The 25389-nt window shown below is 43.3% G+C and overlaps 1 pseudogene; it reads left to right on the top strand.

Annotated features, from left to right (window-relative positions):
• LOC127623567 (laminin subunit alpha-2-like) overlaps positions 1-25389 on the top strand; it is a 241100-nt pseudogene that overhangs the window by 103720 nt on the left and 111991 nt on the right.

Here is a 25389-nt window from a genome sequence, read left to right as displayed (position 1 = left end):
TTTACGCCCTAAAGTGGCGCTTGTTCGCAAATTGGTGTTCTTCCCGGGCTGAAGACCCACAGAGGTGCGCGGTTAGGTCAGTGCTCGTGTTTCTACAGGAGAGGCTGGAGAGGAGGCTGTCCCCCTCCACCCTCAAGGTGTATGTCGCCGCCATCGCGGCTCACCACGACACGATAGACGGCAAGTCTCTAGGTAAGCACGACTTAATTATCAGGTTCCTAAAAGGTGTCTGGATGCTAACTCCCTCCCGGCCTAACCTGTTTCCCTCCTGGGACCTCTCGATCATCCTCACGGGCCTCCAGAGACCCCCCTTCAAGCCGCTATATTCAGCTGGACTCAGGGCCCTCTCTCTCAAGACTGCCCTGCTGATCGCGCTCGCCTCCATCAAGAGGGTCATTGGCCTTTTTTCATAGAACAGACCTGCAAGCATTCTCTGTTAGCAACACTTTCCTGGAGTTCGGTCCGGCAGACACATACGTGATCCTAAGACCGCGACCGACACATACGTGCTCAAGGTTCCTACCACGCCCTTCAGAGACCAGGTAGTGAACCTGCAAGCGCTGCCCCGGGAGGAGGCAGACCCAGCCCTTTCGTTGCTGTGTCCGGTACGTGCTTTGCATATTTATTTGGACCGCACGCAGAGCTCTAGACGTTCTGAGCAGCTCTTTGTCTGCTTTGGGGGACAGCAGAAAGGGAACGCTGTCTCCAAACAGAGGCTCGCCCACTGGGTTGTCGACGCCATCTCACTGGCTTATCACACCCAGGCCATGCCCCCCCCTGCGGGTCCGAGCTCACTCAACCAGGAGTGTTGCGTCCTCATAGGCACTGGCCAGGGGCACCTCCCTAGAAGACATCTGCAGAGCAGCAGGGTGAGCAACACCTAACACTTTCGTGAGATTCTACAATCTCCGAATTGAGTTAGTATCGTCCCGTGTTTTCTCAGGTCCGAGCCCGTAGAACTCGGTAACACGCTGCGCCTAGCGCCCTTTCCCTCAGCCGAGGTAAAATAGTGCTTTTTTGTTCCCAGGAGATCCCATCTTCGGATCCCTGGTTGATTCCTCCCTAGCCCTTTTGGGTCCACAGTTCAGCGGAGGAACTCGCCGACCCAAGCCACTACGGGTGCTCAATCTACCCTGTACTGGAACAGGTGCTCCACAGGTTAAGGCCTCCTGTTCGGACTCCCCCTGTGTGTAATTCCACGGTACTGTGCCCTCACGAGCGGACTCCCGTGTCTCCCTTAGGCAGTTCCAGCTGCCTCGGTCGCCATGCTGGATCTTCTCCCCCTGAAGACCCCATTCCCTAAATGCATGTAAGGGCCCCAGCCGTAGTTGCTCTATGCGAGAAACATAAAGAGAAAAGAGGCCCAGCCAGGCTTGGCCCGTTCCCAGGTTGGCAAGCATCATCTTGTTCCCCTCTCCAGGGTAACCAGAAGGATTCTGATGGCTTTAATGGGGCATTGGGGAAGGTTACGTGCAGCCTGATACAGCTGGTCGCCTTTGCACGTAAGAAATACCTGCCCGCTCCTGTATCAGCAGTTTACATACACGGCTCATCGCATGGCATGATTGAAGTGGGACCCCTAGTGTCGCTTCTCTGACACAACGTGGAGAGACCAACAGAAGGGGAACGTCTAGGTTACGTATGTAACCTCCGTTCCCCGATGGAGGGAACGAGACGTTGTGTCTTCCCCGCCACATCGCTGAGCCGAGCCACTGTTGTGGCCGGACCATTTCCGGCTCCTCAGAAAAATCCTGAATGAACTCCCATATTCGCCCCGCTTAAATACCCGTATGTCCGGGGGCGGGATATGCAAATACAAATCTGCCAACTTCTCATTGGCCTTTTTTCATAGAACAGAGGTATATATCGGCGCTCAAGAGAGACCCCTAGTGTCGCTTCTCTGACACAACGTCTCGTTCCCTCCATCGGGGAACGGAGATTACATACGTAACCTAGACGTTTTTCTATGCTCTTTTTAAAGCAAGCTTAATTTAGATTTGATGAAAACAGATTGGGCTGCTGTCTGAGTTGAAAATAGGACTTTCGTTATTTCATTTGGGTAATAAGAACTTGTAAAGAGCAGAATCAATGTAATGGGAGCACAGCACTCAGTGTGGCACTTACACAAGCAGTCTGAATGACCTACAGTATGTGTATAGTTTACTGTAGCAAATTATTTATTATTGTTAAATAAGTTCATTCATAAACAGTTTGATGATAGTTAGTAAACATCTTTTTAGCCACACCTAACTACTGTATTTCAGTTGATGCAAACCAGTGAACTATTTATGAGAACATTAAGAAGGCATAAATCCATAATTAATAAAGAAATTATATTTACATATATAATACACTGGACATATATTAATGCTTAACTAATGCATTTATAAATGTGCTGTTTGTGTTTTTTAAAAGCTTCAGTGTCGGTTTTGTGATGATGGTTATTTCATGGCAAAATTTTCATAGTAATGGGATCATTTATAAATGTTTAATTAGACATAGTTCTCAATTCAGAGAGAAAAAAACGCAAAAATGTGGCCAGCAATAAGTCAGTGCTTTATTATGACATTAGTAAGCTATATTTGCTGTAATAGTGTTAGTATAACAGTAACAAACACTTTAATTAAGCATAGATGTATATCCAAATCATAAAATACATACAGTAAATGTATATACTGTATAATTTCTTTATTAATTTATGCCTTCTTATTTTTTCATAAACAATTCTTTACCATTGGTTTGCATTAACTGTAATACATTAGTTGGGTGTGGTTAACAAGTTGTTTACTAAGGATGAAAAACAATATTAAACTGCGTGTATATGATAAATCGTTTGCTACAGTGAATATAAACAAATAGCATTCTATTTGTATGTATTGTAGCCTGTTTATATGTTGAAGAAAAAACAATGTAGGAACAATCATTTATAAATGATCAATTAACTATTAACTAAATCTTAACAAATAATTTATACTGTAAATTTATGATGAAGTAATATTATGATAATTAATTCTTATGAAGATGTATTTGTTTACTTCTTTTAAGATTAGAAAACAGAAAAAGTGATAATTTAAATTTTTTTTATATAATAAATCTTATATTTGTTATGGTGTGGAAATAAGGGAAAGGCAGAAGGGTGTGCGGATCCAAATGCGGCTTTATTATAATACAAAATAAACAAAAACACTGGAGCAAAATAAAAAGTCCACGAGGGGAAAAGTAAACTCAAACACAAAATAACGCACGAGTGAACACAGGCTGACAAACATCCACGAAGGGCAGGGTTAACTAAAACGAACACGAGAGAAGAAGGCAACACAAACACGGACAAAGCACTCAAGGGCAAAAGCACGAACATGAAACGATAACGATCGACAACGGAGAGAGGAAACGACAGGGTTTAAATAGACAGACACAGCGATAACAAAATAAGCGACAGGTGCGGATAATAATGCTGTGACAGCGGTGATGAGGAGTGGGGAAGAAGGGAAGTGTAGTTTTAACAGAGACAGTGAAACACGGGACGGACAACAAGGAAGAGTGACATGGAATGTGACTGGCGAGGGTGAAACAGAAAACACGGGGCAGACCACAAGGAAATGTGACATGAACGTGACTAGGAAAACAGAGAACACAGGGCAGACAACACAGGAATGTAACATAATCCCCCATCAAAAGGACCGGATTCCAGATGGTCCTAAGAAACAGAAAAGAAAAATAGCAAGAATAAAAAAATGTTCAAGGAGAGAGGGGCTAGAAAAGGGGAAAAACAGACAGACCAAAGGGGGCACAAGGGACACGGAGACAGAACAAGGAGGCACAAGGGGCAATCAGGCAGTCCACGGAGGCACAAGGGACACTGAGACAGTCCACGGAGGCCGAGGGGGCAGGCAGGCAGTCCATGGGGGCGTGAGACGGGGCCAGGGCCAGGTGGCCTGGGGGGCGTCCACCGGGCAGGGACAGGTCCAGGAGACCAGGGAGGTGGCCACAAGGCAAAGACCGGTTCAGGAGGTCTGGGGGGCATCCGCTGGGTTGGGACAGGAGGCCCAGGAGGTGGAGCCATGGGAGGCTCTGGAGGCTGAGCCGAGGAAGGCTCAGGAGGCGGGGCCGGGGAAGGTGGCGCCGTAGGAGGCTTAAGAGGCGGAGACCTGGATGGCTCTGGAGGCGGAGCCGAGGGAGGTGGCGCCGTAGGAGTTTTCAGAGGCGGAGACCTGGAAGGCTCTGGAGGCGGAGCCGAGGGAGGTGGTGCCGTGGGAGGTTTCAGAGGCGGAGACCTGGAAGGCTCTGAAGGCGGAGCCGTAGGAGGCTTGGGAGGCGGAGCCGTAGGAGGCTCGGGAGGCGGAGCCGTAGGAGGCTCGGGAGGCTCGAGAGGCGGAGCCCTGTTAGGCTTGAGAGGCGGAGCCCTGGAAGGCTTGAGAGGCTTGAGAGGCGGAGCCCTGGAAGGCTCAGGAGACTTGAGAGGCGGAGCCCTGGGAGGTCGAGAGGAGGAGCACTGGAAGACTCGAGGGGTGGAGCCCTGGGAGGCTCGGGAGACTTGAGAGGCAGAGACCTGGGAGGCTCGGGAGGAGGATTCCTGGAAGACTCGAGAGACTTGAGAGGCGGAGCCCTAGGAGGCTCGAGAGACTTGAGAGGCGGAACCCTGGAAGGCTCGAGAGGCTTGAGAGGCGGAGCACTGGAAGGCTCGAGAGGAGGAGCCCTAAGAGGCTCGAGAGGAGGAGCCCTGGGAGACTCGTGAGGCGCTGGCTCTAGGACGGGCACGACCACTGGCGCTGGCTCTTGGACGGTCCTGGCTACTGGTGCTGGCTCTTGGACGGTCATGGCTACTGGCGCTGGCTTTTGGACGGTCACGGCTACTGGCGCTGGCTCTTGGACAGTCACGGCTACTGGCGCTGGCTCTTGGACGGTCACGGCTACTGGCGCTGGCTCAGGGACGGTCGAGGCTACGGGCGCTGGCTCAGGGACGGTTGAGGCTACAGGCGCTGGCTCAGGGACGGTCGAGGCTACAGGCGCTGGCTCAGGGACGGTCGAGGCTACAGGCGCTGGCTCAGGGACGACAGAGGCGACAGGCACTGGCTCACTGACCTCTGAGGCGACAGGCACTGGCTCACTGACTTCTGAGGTGACAGGCTCTGGCTCACTGACCTCTGAGGTGACAGGCTCTGGCTGGTTGACCGTGGTATGCGCTGGTACACTGTTCCTGGTCGGCATGGCTTCAGGCTTGCTGGCCGTGGCTGGTAAGGGCTCAGGCTCGCTGACCGTGGCTGACGAGGGCTCTGGCTCGCAGACTGGGGCAGGCGTGGGCTCTGGCTCGCAGACCGGGGCAGGCGTGGGCCGGGAGGCGGAAGCCCGTCTCCTCTTCCTCCTCCGGGCAGACGAAGTGGACCGTACAGGCTCATGGGGAACGACAGGCATGGGGGTTGGCTCGCTGGCAGGTGGGGCAGGCATGACAGGAGGCGCCACGGACAACTGGGGAGTCACCACAGTGGGAGGAGAGGTTGGGTCCTCCTCAGTCACACCCACAGTGAGTGGCGAGCCGCAGACCAGCAAGGTCTCCTCCACAAATTCCTGGAGAGTCCAACCGCGTGTCGCGGGTGGTAACCGCTCCTTAAGCGAACCATCCAGATTACCCCTGAAGAAGGCCACAAGGGAGTATTCAGGGAAGTCCGCGACACTCGCCATTTCAATGAAGTCGCGGACGTGGTCCTCTATAGGTCGGCCTTCTTGCCTCAGGCTGAGCAGCCGGTAGTTAGCCTGCTGGACCGCTGGATCCATTGGTGGTCGATCGTTCTGTTATGGTGTGGAAATAAGGGAAAGGCAGAAGGGTGTGCGGATCCAAATGCGGCTTTATTATAATACAAAATAAACAAAAACACTGGCGCAAAATAAAAAGTCCACGAGGGGAAAAGTAAACTCAAACACAAAATAACACACGAGTGAACACAGGCTGACAAACATCGACGAAGGGCAGGGTTAACTAAAACGAACACGAGAGAAGAAGGCAACACAAACACGGACGAAGCACTCACGGGCAAAAGCACGAACATGAAACGATAACGATCGACAACGGAGAGAGGAAACGACAGGGTTTAAATAGACAGACACAGCGATAACAAAATAAGAGACAGGTGCGGATAATAATGCTGTGACAGTGGTGATGAGGAGTGGGGAAGAAGGGAAGTGTAGTTTTAACAGAGACAGTGAAACACGGGACGGACAACCAGGAAGAGTGACATGGAACGTGACTGGCGAGGGTGAAAAAGAAAACACGGGGCAGACCACAAGGAAACGTGACATGAACGTGACTAGGAAAACAGAGAACACAGGGCAGACAACACGGGAACGTAACAATATTGTTTGGAAAATGTAGGACTGCAGCCACATGTTTGGAGTTCATTTACAGTTTACCTACATGAATATACATTTTCAATACAAAATATAAATTTTTAATAAGCAATGTGATGTTAGTGCATGTTTCCACATGTTCTTTAGCATGATATAGGAAGTGTATCCTCCTTTTTAAAGTCTATTTATTTTACTATCCTAACTACGCACAAGTATGTCATGCATTTTAGTATTTGCAAGTAGCACTTTTTTCCCTGCTGTCTCCCCCTATCGGAGGACACACCTGTGATCTATGTTAGGGTCACGACGACTCACCAGTTGAGAAACATTTAACTTTAACTTTTTAGTTAAATTTAGCTGATCGAACTGTATTGCCATTTTTGTACTGTGATGTCTTTTGTTTTCCATCTTTTACAGTAACTCCACAGGCCTGTCTTAGGGGTAATGACCAAAAAAATAAAAAAATGCACAGGAAATGGAAGGAACAATAAAGATTCCGTGCTTCCAAATGTAGTACAAATTAAACCGAACTCAAATCAAAAGTTAGGGCAGTTAATGTTTGTATTTTATGTATACATTGAATGTTTTTATGACCATTGGATATAAAGACAATCAAACCTATATCATGTCTTACCCCAGTCTGCTAATACTGTAGAACAAATGAAAATCTTTTAGATTTTTATCTCTCTGTATTTCTCGTTCATGCAAACACAATGTTTTGCTCTCACTCTGTAGCGTGTCATTGTCACATTAATGGATCGATGTCTGAGGTTTGTCATCAGGAGACCGGCCAGTGCCAGTGTCGACAACATATTGGACATCAGTGTGACGAGTGTATGGTGAGTACAAACAACATACACACATGCACACTATTAAACTGGAACATTGCACACCTACTATATATAATACATGATCTCAGTTATCAATATATTATCTGGTCTCATAAAATCACGTTACTGTACCTACATTTTTGCAAAGTTATTTTTACATGTCTCGTTTTACATATCACTGCAGTTTCCAATGACTTTTATAATGACATTTATATATTTTCACACAAATCACGAATAAAACGGCAGATTATCAGTATTATCAGTACAAGTTTTCTACAGTGGTGTAGTGGTCTAAAGCACATAACTGGTAATCTGGTAATCAGAAGGTCGCTGGTTCTATCCCCACAGCCACCACCATTGTGTCCTTGAGCAAGGCAATCAACTCCAGGTTGCTCCGGGGGGATTGTCCCTGTAATAAGGGCTCTTTAAGTTGCTTTGGATAAAAGCGTCTGCCAAATGCATAAATGTAAATGTAAAAATGTAAATGTTTAGGGGTAGGGTTAATGGATTGAATCAATAGTTTGTACAGTATAAAAATCATTATGTCTATGAAGAGTCCTCATAATGATAGATGCACCAATGTGTGTGTGTGTGTGTGTGTGTGTGTGTGCGCGTGCGTGCCTGCGTGTGTGCATTTGGCATCTATGAGGTGGCGCTCACATTGTGTGCCAGTAGAGAACTCTCACTGGTTGCTACGTTGACAGTGCATCTGCTCCCAGCAGACAGATGGCTGTCAGTCACCCCACAGCAATGACTGCCATGTGGTTTCACATCCACATGGTACACACAGATTCATCATCACCGTATAATAATTTTGCCTCATTAAAATGTAATTGTTGTAAAAATTAACTGGCTGTTTACCTCTTAACATGCCATTACAATTATTTTGTGAGAGAGCGAGCAATAGAAGAGTTAAAAAGAGGTATAGAGTTTAAAGTTATGAGAGACTGTATAAAAAACAGACTGTATAATTGTGGGTTGGTATTGCTTGGTTTGGTTTGGTTTGGTCTGTTATAACTGCATGACTGTTCAGTGCTGTAGTCTGCGATGCGCTTATTAAAGGGATAGTTCACCCAAAAATTAGGTGTCAAAATGTTCTCATCATTTACTCACCCTCATGCCATCCTGGATGTGTATGACTTTCTTTCTTCAGCAGAACACTTTAGAAGAAAACATTTTAGAAGAATGTTTCAGCTTTGTAGGTCCTCACAATGCAAGTGAATGGTGACCAGACTTTGAAGCTCAAAAAAGTACATAAAGGCAGCATGAAAGTAATTCATATGACTCCAGTGGTTAATCCATGTTTTCAGAAGTGATATGATAGGTTTGGGTGAGAAACATATATTACTCTAAACCTCCACTTTCACATTCCTTTATGTGATTTTTGGAGCTTCAAAGTCTGGTCACCATTCAATACTTGAATTGTATGGACCTGAAAAGCTGAATTATTTTTTGAATATTTTCATGTGTTCTGCAGATGAATAAAGTAATACACATCTGGGATGGCATGAGGGTGAGCAAATGATGAGAACATTTAAATTGTTGGCTGATCTATCCCTTTAAAGCCTTTGGATCTCCAAGTTTTAAGAAACTAAAGGGGGATATTTGAAAATGCATTAGATTTTGTATGGTTTGTATGATTATACAGGTGCACTATAATAGGATACAACATGTAGCTTGAAAATCAACATGAAATCAAAATTGGCTGATGTTGCCAATCCCACTTTTCATCTCCTCTGCTCCAACCATTTGGCATATTCTGGTATTTATTTCCCACTTTGATGGTCCAATCTATTTCTGATCAATAAAATTGTGTAATGCCCTACATTTATATATATATATTTTTTTTTCAGTTTAGATTAATATGTAATATATATGTAATATATATATATATATATATATATATATATATATATATATATATATATATATATATACATATGGCATCTGGAGATTTCTGCATTCTGTTGTTTTTCATCCAACTGTCAAGAACTCTTCTCTCTCATTCTGTGTCTGCGCTGCTTGTTGATGTCTGCTGTAGCGCCTCGGAAAAACACCAACTTACATGTATTTTAAGCTTGAATTGCTCCGATGATAGAAAAATACATTTATTATGGAATTTATGTACAAAAGCACATTGTTGTAAAGTTTTAAATTATGTAATACTGTCAACAGGAATGCATATTTTATTAACTGCATCCCTTAACCCAAACTCCAACCCTAAACCTGACAGTCAGTGGAGTAGAAATGTAGTTTTAAAGCAGAAATGTAACCTTCAGATTGTGCTAGTTTGTGAATGCGATTAGTTCCTCATTCCCACGGGATCAGAACTCATGTATCTGACCCGTGTTTCAGAACATACTATCAGTAGCACTAGAGGAAAATGTGTTCACACTTCAATTCATGCAAAACTTGTATTAAAGGGAATGGTGCTTGTCAGTAATTGAGCTGAATATGGTTGATTTCAGGGTGCATGAACTTTCGTAAACAGCATGTCGATATTCGGTCAAATCATGTTGTTTCATGTTGACTTTCAAAAATATTAAGTCACATTTTGTACCTGTAAAACAAGATGCTTAACCGCCTTAAGCCGTTTTGTTTAAATAAATGTTAGAAATAAATAATTGTAATTCTTTTCTTGAAATAAACATTAAATAAACACTGATATTAGATATCAATTTGACATTAATGTAAAATATTTGTTTGATCATTTTTCTCTCAGTAACGGGACAAAAATGTATACTTGACCTCCCGACATGCTACTGCAAGGCTCCAAATAATGTTACTGTTGGTCCTTTATTATAATTATCTAACATATAGATATAATAGCACACCAAATAAATTCCTGTGGAAAGGGCCACAATGCATAGTCTTAATACAACCATAACATTTACAATAACCTTATTTACGATGTGATATTTCAACACATCCCTCTCTCTGTCTATTTCCCCTTCATTAACTAGAATCCTCTTGTTGTCCTCTGCAGGCGGGCACACACATGCAGGGCAGTCAAGGGTGTGTCCCATGCCTCTATAGTTTGTTTGGATCAAAGTCGTTTGATTGTGATGAGAGCAGTCTTTGTCGCTGTCAGCCTGGTGTAATGGGACAGAAGTGTGACCGCTGTGCTTCCGGGAGGGCAGCTGTACACATAAGAACTCAGCTCAGAACCCATGGGTTTTTATAATAATAATAATAATAATAATACATTTTATTTGTAATGCACTTTACACATGAAGGAACATATCTCAAAGTGCTACAAGTGCACAGGTAAAAAAAAAAAAAAACAATAAAAATAGATTGAAACACTTAATAACAAAATTAAGAACAATTGGTGACAACAAGAACAGGATATGTTTTAAGAAAAAGCAGTTAAAAATAAGTGGGTCTTTAATTTATTTTTAAAAACCTCTATAGACTGTGGCGCCCTCAGGTGATTAGGGAGAGCATTCCACATTCGAGGCGCAGCTACCTGGAAGGCCCTATCTCCCACAGTACGGAGTTTGGACTTAGGAACCTGGAGTTTGTAGCTGTCAGAAGAGCGGAGATGTCGGTGTGGATTATGCAAAGTAATGAGTTCTTTAAGGTACACTGGTGCGCTACCATAGACACACTGATAGGTCAGGAGACAGATCTTATAATCAATCCTGAGTCTAACAGGGAGCCAGTGAAGTATTTGGAGGATGGGTGTGATGTGCTCAATTTTACGAACCCCCATCAGGACCCTGGCAGCGCAGTTCTGAATGTACTGCAATCTTTGTATGCTCCTGCCAGGGATCCCAACAAGTAGTGAATTGCAGTAGTCAAGCCTGGAGGAGACAAAGGCATGCACCAGCATCTCTGCATCAGAAAAAGAGAGGGAGGGGCGGAGTTGGGAAATGTTCCGGAAATGAAAAAGTGCAGTTTTACAGGTGCGTTGGATGTGAGTGTTAAATGATAGGTGGGCGTCAAATCGAACCCCCAAGTTTATTATAGAGGATGTCAAGGAAATATCGTGACCAGCAAATGAGTAGACTGTCAGGGGGGAAGATCGGAGTTGGTGTGGGGTCCCAATGGGGAGACCTTCAGTTTTGGTGCTGTTTAACTGAAGGAAGTTATCCGTCATCCATGCCCTTGTCTCCTCCAGGCAGGCATTTAAAGTGGAGAATGAAGTTGTAAATGATATGGGGTCCAGCTTGACATAGAGCTGAGTATCATCAGCATAGCAATGGAAGGCAACGCCATGCTTGCTGATGATGTGGCCCAGTGGGAGCATATAAATGGAAAAGAGAATAGGGCCGAGAACAGAGCCCTGGGGCACTCCACAAGTAACTGTGTAGGGCCTCGACCTGGCTCCCCCCAGGGCCACATACTCAACTCTATCAGTCAGGTAGGATCGAAACCATTGAAGTGCTGTATGTGAGATGCCAATGAAGTGTTGCAGACGATGGAGTAAAATGGTGTGGTCAACAGTGAACACTTGCTGTCGCTCACTCGACGTTATGTGGAATGAAGCGACACTAGAGGTCCTTCTTGAAGGCCTCGGTTACCTCTGAACTTAAGAAAAGGCCAATGAAAAATTGGCAGACAGAATTTGTATGTCCCTCCCCCAGACATATGGGTATAAAAGGAGGGAATCGTTCATCTGTTTAGTCAGGTTTTGCACCGAGGAGCCGAGAATAAGGTTTGGCCATTACAGTGGTTGGTACGTTGTTGTGGCAAGAGGGACACAACATCTCATTCCCTCCATCAGGGAACGGGGATTACGACAGTAACCTAGACATTCCCCTTCACTAGGGGTCCCTATCCAATAACGCCACGACACTGTACCGTGTTATGTGAACTGCTGATGCAGGTACAAGCAAGCGTGCTAAAGGAGCAGCCTGCGCCAGGTTCCCGGCCTCCCTCTTTCTCTTCGGGGGGGGGGGACAAAGCAACATGCCAAGCATGGAAGCAGGCCGCGGCAGCCGTACCAGGGAGGGCAGTGGGAGTTCTCCTGGGAAGTGAACAGGTCTACCTGTGCTTTGCTGAATCGGTCCCAAATCAACTGGACCACCTGGGGGTGGAGCCTCCACTCTCCACCGAGTGTGGCCTGTCCTGACAGCACATCCGCTGTCGTGTTTAGGCTGCCCGGGATATGAGTGGCATGCAGCGCCTCCAGAGGAGGAGATGCCGGGCGAGTTGCGACATTTGATGAGAGCGCACACCGCCTTGGCGATTTATGTACGCTACCGTTGTGGTGCTGTTTGAACTGCGGTCGCTCGTTTGTGAGGCGCGCTGTCATTTAATTGAGTCTAACCTCTTGCCGAGAAAAGAGATGCTCTGAACCGGGGCAGTTTGCTCTTTTTCAAGTTAACCTGAAGCCCTAACCGGCTGAGGTGCCTTAGCACCTGGTCCCTGTGGGAGCACAGTGACTCTCAAGAGTGAGCTAGAATCAGCCAGTCATCGAGGTAATTGAGTATGCAGATGCCCGCTTCCCTTAGTGGGGCAAGGGCTGCCTCTGCGACCTTCATGAAGACGTGAGGGGAGAGGGACAAGCCGAAGGGGAGGACCTTATACTGGTATGCCCGGCCCTCGAACGCACCGCTCACTGGGTTCAATACAAGTTTAGCTCAATCGACAGCATGATTATAATGTGATAAAATAGCTTCCCAGATAGCACATGTACATGTCCGAGATGTCTGTTTAAGAGCGTTATCTGGAAAACATGGCACTTTAATTACCATCTGCTAAGCATCTTAAAAATATAATATTTACAAATATTCAAAATAATAAACTTCTCAAAGACATCTGCTGAATGTCTTATTGATATCCGAGAGGAAACGTATTATCAGCACAAGAAAAAAGAAAAAAGAAATAGTCTTCCAGATGTAATAGACAGATGTGCAGTCAGATTTATTAACCTTTTCTGTGTAAAGTTATATCTTATTTTGCAACTTTTTTTTTGCCATGATGACGTAACACCATAAAATGACCATAAAAATTACAATTTAAACAACTTTACAGCTCAAATAATAAATACAACATTTTAACAGAAGAAAAATATAATAATAATAATATCTGCAAGCAGTGATACCTGGGTCAAGCCAATAATTGGCACCATGAGCAGCAAAATAAGCATTGTGACATGTTTTTGGTTAGAGTCCAATGAACAGTGTATGAGTCAGAAAAAGCAACCTTTCAATCATAAAAACCCCATTGATTTAAAAAAAAAAATAAACATTGCTATTTCACTTTTGTCCAGTATGTGGCACTGTTCTGAAACTTTTGATGTACTATCTGGGCATGATGGTTATCATGCAAGAAAGCTTTCAAGAGTTATAAGCCAAAATACCTATTTTTCTATCTCTATACCAGTGGGGGACAGTGTGCCAAAACGCTGCAGGTAACCTTGGGATTGATAACATCCAAAGTTTCATCCCAATTCCTCAAAGTTTTGCAGACCTCAAGTTTAATTTTGCGCATTCTTCTTAGAATTCATTTGAAGCGTCATTCGGAAATGGTATCATTTATCAAAATTCTGTGAATATATCTTTGTTGTGAGTGCCTCTAGATGATGCAGAACAATTTTTGTGCAAATCGGAGAAACCATCTAGGAGTTCGAAAAAGTATATTTTCAAAACATTTGAAAGTGGCCGACAGGAAGTTAGCTCGATCATGACTTAATTGCCATCATTGTTCTCGGCATGAACAACGGAATTTATCAAGACCAGTCTCATTACAGTAGTCAAAAGGAGTCAATCGCTAATAGCATTTATATAAATAGCATTATGCATTTTGACCACAAGGTGGCACTGATTCCCTACTGAATCAAATGAGACCAATTTGATGATTTTATGACAAACTGTTCAGAAGGTATAAGCAAAAATTGGCTTTACATATCTCTTGACCAGTAGGGGTAGTGCAACAAAACGCTGCAGGTAACCTCAGAGCTTAATGGTGATGACATGTACCAAGTTTCGTCCCAATCACTTAAGCGTTACGGAGATACAGGCTCAAGTAAAATTTTGCACATTCTTTGTCGAATTTGTTGAAGCAACATTCAATAACGGTATGGTTTATCACAATTCTGTGAATATTTTTTTGTCGTGACTGCCTCTAGATGATGCAGACCCATTTTAGAGCAAATCGGACAATCGGCCTAGGATGAGTTTGAAAAATTATGTTTTTCTGAACATTCAAAATGGCGGAGCAATTTTCATGATAGAAAATGACGTGATTGGGTGCATTCGAATTGTCTTCCATGGAATCAGAGGACAAAATAATTTAGTTTCTTGGACTCACGGTTCAAAAGTTATTAACATAAACGTGAGTGAAAGTTTGAGCAGTTGGTGGTGCTAGAGGATGTGAGGTACAGACGCCAAATTTGCTGTGATGACACATGAGACTGTCCTCTATCTTTGTGCCAAATTTCATAACTTTCCCTCAAGCGGTTCTATGGGCTGCCATAGACTCAAGAGCGGAAGAAGCAGAATAATAATAAGAAGAAGAAAACTAACGGAAACAATAGGGGTCTTTTGCCCCTTCGGGGCTTGACCCCTAATAATAATAATAATAAGTAACTAAATGAACCTAGCATCAAAAGAGTTGCTAGTTTTAAACACCTGCCTGTCCCACCTCACAGGTCTTGACCATCTCAACTGTATCCAACAATTAACTCATGCAACAATGCCATAAATGTAACATTTCATTGTAGAATAAAAATGACTTTAACTTAAATGACCAAAAACATCTTTTTTGGTTCTGTTTATCTGTGTTCCATATGTAACCCACATGATATTCAACGAACTACATAATCTGTACGGTATGTAATCTATTCATTTTTTACTGTTAGTTTGACAGAATTACTGTTTTGTAATTATTAAAGCTTATGTTTTAATAGAGGACCTATTTGTCTTGTATGTCATTGTGGGGGTGAGTTGAGGACACAGGTGACTCTATTTGTGTGTGTGTTGATGGCTTTCTTAATCATCTTCTCCCAAGGTGGGCTGAGATATGCTGTTACCAGGGGAACAGTAAATGTAAATAAATACTGAGTGCTTCCTACCTGTCTTTCTCTCTTCATAAACTCACAACACAACATAAAAAGAACGATTGAATGTGCTGGAGAGCCAGAAAGAAAAATGATGGAAAGAAAGCATTGGTGCATGAAGAAGGCCAGAGATGCATCAAGGGCAGTGACAGAGAGAGAGAGAGAGAGAGAGAGAGAGAGAGAGAGAGAGAGAAAGAGAAATAAACAGCCCTTGTTTGTTTTTAATAAGGGTTTCCTGCAGGTCCACAAACTACCATAATCCTTTCTGTGTCCATGGAGACGAGCCAAGGAATAAGGTTGAAGGCCACTTTTCCAACGAGCTGAAATTGACAAGCTAATTTAATAAAGGTTGCAGTCAAAGTTAATCCAAGTTTGTTTGCTGTCGGGGAGGAGTTGCAAATCCTTTAGCTCATTTATGGGAAAGGAGACATTTTTCTAAGTCAGTGAGTCGTGAGATTATGTGTTGTTGTTGTGAGGGTCGTTTAGTCATTCTGTGGGTTGCTTTCTCTCTCACACACATCTAGCAGCATATGCTTCTCAATATACACAAAAATTAATCATGAAAGTCATTTGACTTGTTGAAACACAGCTACTGCTTTTTGTGTGATAAATTGTGCAAACTGGAATAATTTTTTAGAAGCAACTGAAGAGTTTGGGGAATTCACTGCTGTCAATACTTAAAGGAAAAGTTCACACAAACATAAAAATTATCTCGCTATTCTACTAGCTATTAAAAAGTAATTGAATTTTCTCACTCTTATGATATCCCAGATGTGTATGACTTTCTTTATTCTGCAGAACACAAATTCAGATTTTTTGAAGAATATTTCAGCTCTGTAGGTCCGAAACAATCAAGTGAATGGTGGCTAGAACTTTGTATCTCCAAAAATTACATGAAGGCAGCATAAAAGTAATCCATTCCACTCCAGTGGAGCCAGCAGCCATATCACCCTATAGCTTAAAAGGCACCATCCTTTGGATGAGATGTTAAACTGAGGTCCTGACTATCTCTGGTCATTAAAAATCCCAGGACACTTCTCGAAAAGAGTAGCGGTGTAACCCTTGTATTCTGGTCAAATTCCTCCCATTGGCCCTTATCAATCATGGCTTCCTAATAATCCCAGTCTATTAATTGGCTCTACTCTCTCTCCTCTCTACCAATTGCTGGTGTGTGGTGTGTGTACTGGTGCACTATGGCTGCCGTCGCATCATCCAGGTGCATGCTGCACACTGGTGGTGGATGAGGAGAGTCCCCTGTTCGCTGTGTTAAGCACTTTGAGTGTGGTGTCAGAAAAGCTCTATATAAATGTAACATTCATTCATAAATCCATGCCTTTTGAAGCAATATGATAGGTTTGGGTAAAAATGATCCAAAATAAAAACAAGGACATGCACATCTGAACAGCTCCTATACACAGGATCTTAAATGGCAAGAAGTGATGTTTCAAGCATATTGCTCTTCCTGAGACTTAAACACAATCATAAAACCGCCATCTTAAATAGTATAGATCACATTAGTCACCTGATCAAACTACACCAATACTGAGTGTGCTGTACAAAAATACCATCAATAAAAACATATTTAACACATCAATATACTGTATATAATCTCTGCTAAATCATATATGTTATATTATATAAAGGGTGTGCAACACATCTGTAAATGTGTAAATAATATAAATAATGTATAACACTCCTGTTAAATTTGGTTATTGATGTGTTGAGGAAAATAAGCAAGGTCATACTCAAAATAGATGAGTTCCCAATTTACAAAATACTGATCCTAGAATTCAGATCCATTTTCTCCACAAAGGCAGAGGGTAAAACTCTGTTGAAACAAAAGCGATGAACAGCAATGACAAATTCTCTAAAAGATTCATTGAAAGGTTGTGTAAAAAGCATAACAACACACTCCACTGAATAAACTAAATCAATCAAATCATAAAATAATTATTTGCTGTAAAATGTTCACATGACATCACAACTGTTCCGCCGCTCCCTATACACATATTCTGCGTAGGGCAACAACTCCCAAGGTGGGCACCTTCTTACACTAGGGGGCCACTACAAATTCCACCAGCTGCCCCTTCATCACACATTATATGTTATTAAATGAACACAGACAATTGCTTTGCACCACATCCAATTATCACCTCGCAGCACGTCAAATTTTATCATGACTGAAAGGCAAGAGACATGTTTGATATTTGATAATGACCCATGCATACTTTCCTGTTATTTGACTGTAATTCAGTAATGTTTTTGCGCAATAACCCACCACTATGTGTCAAAATGGAAACAGCAACATATGATACTTCCCCTTTAAGAGAGAACAGTAAATGTAGACATATAAAGAAAATATTTTGATAATTTGCATTAGGAGTGAAAAGCAGAACACAAGAAGTATCATTTTAACTTAATGGAGATAATCAGACCACGTACACTGAAGTGTACATAATCAACAGGCAAGAATTGAATTCTGATTCACCAATGGATGAGTATACTCGGGCAGGCAAACACTGTTGTAAACAGATCAATGTGAACCTGAGCTCGGCTACCCAGGTGACGCGTCCACCACGGCTAGCGGAACATGCAGAGTTCTCACTTTAACAGGATATCATTTGTACACTGAGCACTCTTGTAAAATGAAACATTGCTGCTTGAGAAGCGATACTGATGTAGTATAAGGAATATGATGAAAATACTAGAGAATTGAGAACTTTAGCAGAAAAGCCTAAATGCCAACAACCACCAACTAGATGAATTGGCAACTGTTCCCCCCAAAAACCAATAATCAGAGGACTTGGGTATCTCGGAGATTGAGACCACCTGCACTGAGCTTGAAAATTGTGGTGAGCAAACCAAACAGTGTATAATCCAAATATGAAGCGACAGTTTGTGTGGAAAACGACTGCACTAGCATGTACCATGATTGTGTGTTTCGCTTAAATGTGAGTGTGAAATCAACACAGATAACGAGACTGCACATACCCTTCCCCAACGGCCCATAAAATCCTCATAAATTTTTAGGTTCCCAGCATCCCGAAGGAGGGAACAAAGCGACGTGCCAAGCATGGGAGCAGGCCGCACCAGCCGCGCCTTTTCTCTCTCTATGTTTCTCGCATAGAGTTAAAGCGACTGGGGCCATCTTAAAGCTATCACATGCATCGCGGTAGGCATTCTTTTCCAACTCCTATTCGTTAAGGGGGAAAAGACCCGCGGAGACCACCACATACCCAAGCTGGTGGAGGTAAAGAGTGGCAAAATACATCACATGGGTTTTCAGGCCACATGTGAGAATGGCACAGTGGAAGATCCTACCTGCTGCAAGGGAGGAGTTGCTACAAAACAGTGACTGGGGGACAGCGGGGACTGCCCAAGGGAGATGGAGGTCCGCCCGTAGGGGGACCGTACCGCGGAAAATACACAGGGGGATTATTCCACAAGGACCCATCCTGTGGAGAACCTATTACAGTACAGAGTCATTTTTATACCTGTAGTGGGTCTGGTCGGTGAATTCCTCCACTGAATTCGCAGACCAGAGGTCTAGGGAGAAGCCATACTTCTCTTCGAGTGTGCTCGAGCCCGCAAGGGGGCAGGCACGGCCTGAGTGTGATGCCATGGCATCAACGACCCAGTGGGAAAGCCTCTGTTTGGAGACCGCTTTCCCTTTCCGCTGTCCACCAAAGCAGACAAAGAGCTGCTCAGAATATCTAAAGCTCTGCATGCAGTCTACATATGTAGGCAAAGCACGCACTGGACACAGCAACGACAAGGTTGGGTCTGCCTCCTCCCAGGGCAGCACTTGCAGGTTCACTACCTGGTCCCTGAAGGGATTCATAGGAACCTCGGGCACGTAGCCCGGTTTTAGGACGACATGGGTGTCTGCCGGACCGAACTCCAGCCAGGTGTCGCTGACAGAGAACGATTGCAGGTCCCCAACCCTCTTGATGGAAGCGAGCGTGATCAGGAGGGCCATCTTCAAGGAGAGGGCTTTGAACTCGACTGATTCTAATGGCTCGAAGGGGGGTCTCTGAAGGCCTGAAAGGACCACGAAGAGATCCCATGAGGCGAACAGGAATAGCCTGAGAGGGTTCAGCCTCCACGCACCACTAAGGAGCCTGATAATCAGATTGTGCTTCCCCAGGGACTTACCGTCCACTGTGTCATGGTGAGCTGATATGACGGCTACATAAACCTTTAAGGTGGAGGGGGACAGCCTCCCCTCCAACCTCTCTTGCAGAAACGAGAGCACTGACCTGACTGCGCATCTCTGTGGGTCTTCAGATTGGGAAGAACATCAATTTGCGAACATGCGTCACTTTAGGGTGTAAAGTTGGCTGGTAGAGGGAGCTCTGGCTTGGTAGGTGGTAGGCTACTTAGATCTTGCGCATGCCCTCCAGGGGTCAGACGTGGAGGTTCCAGAGGTCTGGGCACGGATGCCAGAGGGTGCCCCATCCCTGAGAAAGAAGGTCCTTCCTCAGGGGAATTCGTCAGGGAGGGGCTGTCGTGAGGAGCGTGAGATCCAAGAACCAAGTCCGTGTGGGCCAGTAGGGGGCCACCAGAGTGACAATGTCCTCCCTGACCTTGCACAGCACCCATGCAAGTAGAGTCACTGGGGGAAATACATACTTGTGCAGCCCCCGGGGCCAGCTGTGTGCCAGCTCGACTGTCCCGAGGGGAACCTCCCCTAGAGAATACCAGAGCTGGTAATGGGAAGTCTATTGGGAAGCGAATAGATCTATCTGTGCTTTGCCAAACTGCTCCCAAATCAGTTGGTACACCTAGGGGTGGAGCCTCCACTCTCCGCTGAGCATACCTTGTCATGACAGCGCGTCCGCTGTTGTGTTGAGGTTCCCCAGGATGTGAGCGGTGCGCAATGACCTGAGTCATTGCTGGCTCCAAAGGAGGAGATGGCGGGCGAGTTGTGACATTAATGAGAGCGTACGCCACCTTGGCAATTTATGTACGCTATCGTAGCGGTGCTGTCTGATCGGATCAAGACGTGCTTGCCTGTATTAGCGGGAGAAACCTCCACAGGGCAAGGATTACAGCCAGCAACTCTAAGCAGATGATGTGCCAACCCTGTTCAGTATGGTCAGTATGATCAAAAGCTTTTTTGTAGCCAAGACTTTAGTGAATGGTGGTTCATGGCAATGCCAAAATGACTCTCAAAAATACACCTTCTCTAAGAAATATTTGCTGGAGTAAATAATTTGTGAGACATGTAGCCCCAGTCTCTCCTGTGCACATACATTATTATGCATATATTTATAATATTACAGAGAGGCCTCAGAAGTATTTGACAGTAAAATTGACACTGGAACCACACTGAAAAATGTCTGGAAGAAGTTAATCACATGAACTATGAACATGGTCAACTAATGCTTGAAAACCAGAAAATGCTTTAAATACATTTTGTCTTTATTTTGAACAGTGTATTTATTGTTTTATCATTTGAAACCTTATTTTGTGAAATACTTTGCTTGAAACGTGTCCTATCCTGGTAGCTATCCTACTTTAGAATACATACCTATCTCTATTTATATAAATCAATATATTTTTAACAAGAATAATAAAAAAAACTGTTATATGCTGTTTGTAACCCCAGTTTTAACATTTTGAGCCCCTTTTTTATCAATAGCAGATTTTTAAAGCTCCACACACTATTCTGATGTGATTTTGCCCCATTGTTCAAGATAAATTTGCTCTACAAGCCTTTAGGGACACCAGCCACCTGTCACATCCAAACACTGGATATATATTGTCAAATCTCAAAATGTCACTAAGAAAAATTAAACGTCTGTATACCTTTTCAAAGCACTGTCTTTCTGTCAATGTTTGTGTTTCAGATAACAGCTTATGGAGGCAAGTTGAAGAATGTGATTTATTACGAGGCATTTATTACGAGGCAAAACAAATTAATTTAGATGTTACCACATAAAACACTTTTTGGTTACCTGACAGATAAATGAGTGGTGATTAAAACATACATACCCCAAACCAACATCTAAACCTAACCGATAGTGTCCTTAAAGCAAATGTGACATGAAATGCAAATTTTCTGATGCAATTACGTAATTTCTTGTTGCTTATGAGACTCTCATCTCACTTGATTGGGCTTCTTCTGAGTCCAAAGTCCAACAGTCTATCGGGTGAGCTACCGCACAAGATAATCACACTGGAATAAGAGTGTAAATGTAGGTGAGTCTGTAATACAAGTGTTAAAATGTGTCGTTTTTGAAATGATGCATTAGAGTAATCATAGCATAAACTCATAACATAGCAGTGAGAAATAGAGTTAAAAATAAGTGTTTATAAAGCTATATCAAAGCCATTGTAGTCGTGATCTGTGTTAAAGTGAGTGTAACTTTGGCACCACTTTGATTTAACTATAAAATTTAAAGGTGAAGTGTGTTATATCTGGACATTTATGCCCAAAGTATACTTTTTGACTCACACTCAGCGTCTGTGTACAGTTGAACTCAAACCTGTCAAAGTATACTCCATTTGACTGTGTGCACCCACAGACAGTTGGCGCTTGCGTGCTACAACTGCTATGAGATACTGGACTATTTATCTTCAGGAATTTAGACCCATAAAGATGTCTTTATATTCCTTCAGTCTTCAGTTATACAAATGCAGGTATCTCCTGACCTCCTCAAAAACCCGCTCTAGACGTGCACATTCACTGTTGTTGTTGTTGTAATCTCTGCTAGCACACTCTGCTGATGACGAGATTTGCGTCATGCATCCTGTACATGTATATTTTGTGCTTAGTGTCACCAAATTTAATAGCATAAATAATGATTATTTTCAGACAGGTTTCCTGAACCCTCCCCCTTTCTAGCATTGGCCAGGCTGATGGACCCGCCCCCAGATTCACGTCATTTGTTAGGCAAATGCTACCGTGTCAGGCTGTTCAGGATACTCAAAAAAAGTTCTTAAGAAGTTCAAAAGAGGAACAGAACTTATTAAAGAAACCTCATCTGTGTATTAATGGGTTCAGTTGGTGTGTTTGTTGATGACAAGCAGAATTTCTGAGATCTCTGTGGAGGTGGCAGAAGTGGGTACACCATCACAGGACAGTAAAATAGCCCATCAGATCGAGAAATGTGACTGTCCTCTGGGATACGCGGGTCTCTCCTGTGAGGTAATGACTTTACACAATAAACTGTATATGACGTTTAAGAGCTGTTATGTGCCAGAAGGTTGTTATCAACATCATAAATGTTATATTTCTACATGATTTTATTGGTATTTGGCAGTTGATGGGACATGCAAATTTACTGTCCTCAAAGACAAAGGCCAATCATTTTTTCTATTATATATTTTCATCATTTGTCTGTCCATAAGCATTAAAAAATCTCTTCAAATTGTGTTTTTAGCAATTTCATGTAAAGTGTGGAAATTGCACTGTGGTTTTGTTTCATCATGAACTGAAATAGAGAAACATTAACACTAACACTTAACTACTTTAAACAGCATTATTCAAATTTTATTGGAAATGTCATTCATGCAGTTTCCATTGACCAATTTGAGGCCACATCCACACTCATGTGTTTTCATTTTAAAAACGCATTCATTTCTCTGCGTTTATTCCTCTCATCCAAACTACAACGTAGTTTTCCTCCACCATAAATAGAATGTTTTCTAAAACAATCTCTTTTTGTGCATTCTTGTGAAATTTTAGAGAGACTGCAATGGAAAGTTTGTACTCTTAAAAATGTATTTGTCACACTTCAGGACCATTGAAATAAACTAGTGATTAGAAAAACACTGATAGAGAGTGGTGAAAAACTTAAAAGAATCGGTGACCAGTTAGCCTTTTAAATGTCGTGCCTAACAACAGCCTTTAGCCATGCCGACATTCACAGTACAGCGCAAACTTTTGTACTTTATAGCTGAATTTGGCTGCGAAGGAGGTTATTAATATGTCAATGTTTCATTACACTGCTTCGTTAACACAGACAAAGATTTCTCACATCAACTATGAAACAGTTAAAGAAATGAAATATCCACATAGATGTACAGAGATGTCCTTGTCACAATCCGCTTTTAATAGGTGCTGACGTGCTCTTATAGAAAAACAACAACTCTTGGAAAAATAGCCCACATGTCAAAGGATGAACAGCTGTATAGATCATTGCACCACGCATATTATCAAAGTGTTTTCTGCTTTTCTGAGTCTTAATGTCTTAAGAATCTCACTGTCAGTCTCCACCCACAAACTGCCTGTTAGATCTTTAAGAAGCTAGAGTGTGTTAAACTCAGATCAGCGAGTGTTAGTTGTTCACATTCAGGCTGGACGGGATTGCATGGAGACAGATGGCCAAAATTCTGAAACGCCACATACTGTGGTTAATAAAGTATTTTTAAACAGGCATTTAGCAAGTTCACCCTGAACAGATGGTGTTCTAAATTGACACAATTAATTTGGAAGAGAGAGACTGAGAGGGAGTGTTGCTATGGTTTCAGCAGAGGACTGTTTTTTCCTGTATGAGCATGCTTGTCAAGGTGTGTGTTTGTGTGTGCAGGAATGTGCGGCCGGGTTCTACAGACTGTCAATGCACACTGGTGGTGTCACGTCTAGAGTGGGCATTGGCAGCTGTGTTCAGTCCCGGTGTAATGGACACAGTGATGTGTGCAACCCTGAAACATTTGTCTGCCAGGTACATCCATAAACATATAAAAGTTTTGAGCAGCAGTCCTCTGATTGGACCATTTCCTTCCTGATTGTCCTTACAAATATCGAGAGTTCATGGCGTATCAACTGCAAACTTTCTGCATATTTGCCACTGATTATTTTCACTACCATATAAGCTTTGTGGAAAACTTGCAGCAAAATGTCCATTGTTGTCAAAAGTTTGCTGGAGGTTCATCACTACCGGTGAAGAGCTGCAAACTTCTGCCTAACATTTGTGGTAAATCAAAAGCACATTTGCATGCGATAATAATGAGAGGCAAATTTGCGGCAAGTGAAGATTTTTTGTAAGGGTGGTTAAGGGGGAGCCAGGGTTGAATTGTTTCATTGTCGGGGTTGCTATCAGAAGTTCTCAGGAAAACTATGACTAATAGGCCTTTGTAGATGACAATAGGTACAGTAGGTGTAATGTGTCGAGTTCTGGTTCTTCAAACATGACTTCTGTTTTCCAAACGTTATTTTTGGATAACATAAGTCATGTTTGAAGAACCTACCCCTGGCAAATTACACATAATTTGTCATGGTTCAGTTTGAAGTTACATTTGAAGAGCCTGTACCTATACTGTATCTACCAGCTAAGAAATGAAAATATGCAAGAATTTCCTGAAACGTATCAACTTGTCAAGAAAGCCACATCTTCCAGCTCTTTGGAAGACAAGCAGCAGGTCAGTTGAATTCAGCAGTCCATCAATTCAGTGCAATCTGGACATGCAGTCTCATTTAAGAGTCCAAACAGCTCAAAACATATATCCACTATATAGTCAAAAGTTGGTGGACATCTGAACACCAAGATTCATATGTGCTTTTTGAACATTTCATTTCAAAACCATAGGGATTAATTCCATTCTTTGCCACTACAACATCTTCCACACTTCTGTAAAGGCTCCACTTTATGTTTGCATATGGCAGCTTGCATTTGCTCCCATTCAGACACAAGAGCATCAGTGAGGTCAGCCACTGATGTTGGGTGATAGACCTTGGCGTGCAGTCGACATCCAATTCATTCCAAATGTGTTCAGTGTGGTTCAGGTCTGGAACTCACTACATGGATGAAATTGAAGCCTATGTGATAGTTCTGGCAGAGGACTCATAAAGAGCAATACATCACCATTTTATGCAAATAAGGCCTCTTATCAATTCACGATCCAGCCTCTGCTTTGTAAGCAAACACAGCTGTCTGTCTTTGCTCATTATATAGCGTCACTCTAACCCCCCCACCTCCACAACAACACCAGTTTAGTTCCCATCGAGTTGTAAGGGCTAAGCTCATCTTCCACTCCGTCATCACATACTGGCAGGATCTGGCGGTTTGAGCGAGAATCCTAACTCTGTACGGTGCTGTGTGCCGCTTAGCCTGCACATCGGGCCAGCCCGTAACCTCCCCTGACACAGTGTGAGTTTCGAACAGCCCTTTGAGGACGAGTCGAGTGCTCAAAAGGATGGGGACAGGCTTGTCTTAGTCGTGCCTCTTTTCACTCTTTTTTCTCCCCAGAAAAAGGGAAAAT

This window comes from Xyrauchen texanus, chromosome 30 (assembly GCF_025860055.1).
Source record: "Xyrauchen texanus isolate HMW12.3.18 chromosome 30, RBS_HiC_50CHRs, whole genome shotgun sequence".
In the NCBI taxonomy this organism is placed as follows: Eukaryota; Metazoa; Chordata; class Actinopteri; order Cypriniformes; family Catostomidae; genus Xyrauchen; species Xyrauchen texanus.
The sequence above is the reverse complement of the archived record's forward strand: the minus strand, read 5'-3'. Positions and strand labels throughout refer to the sequence as shown.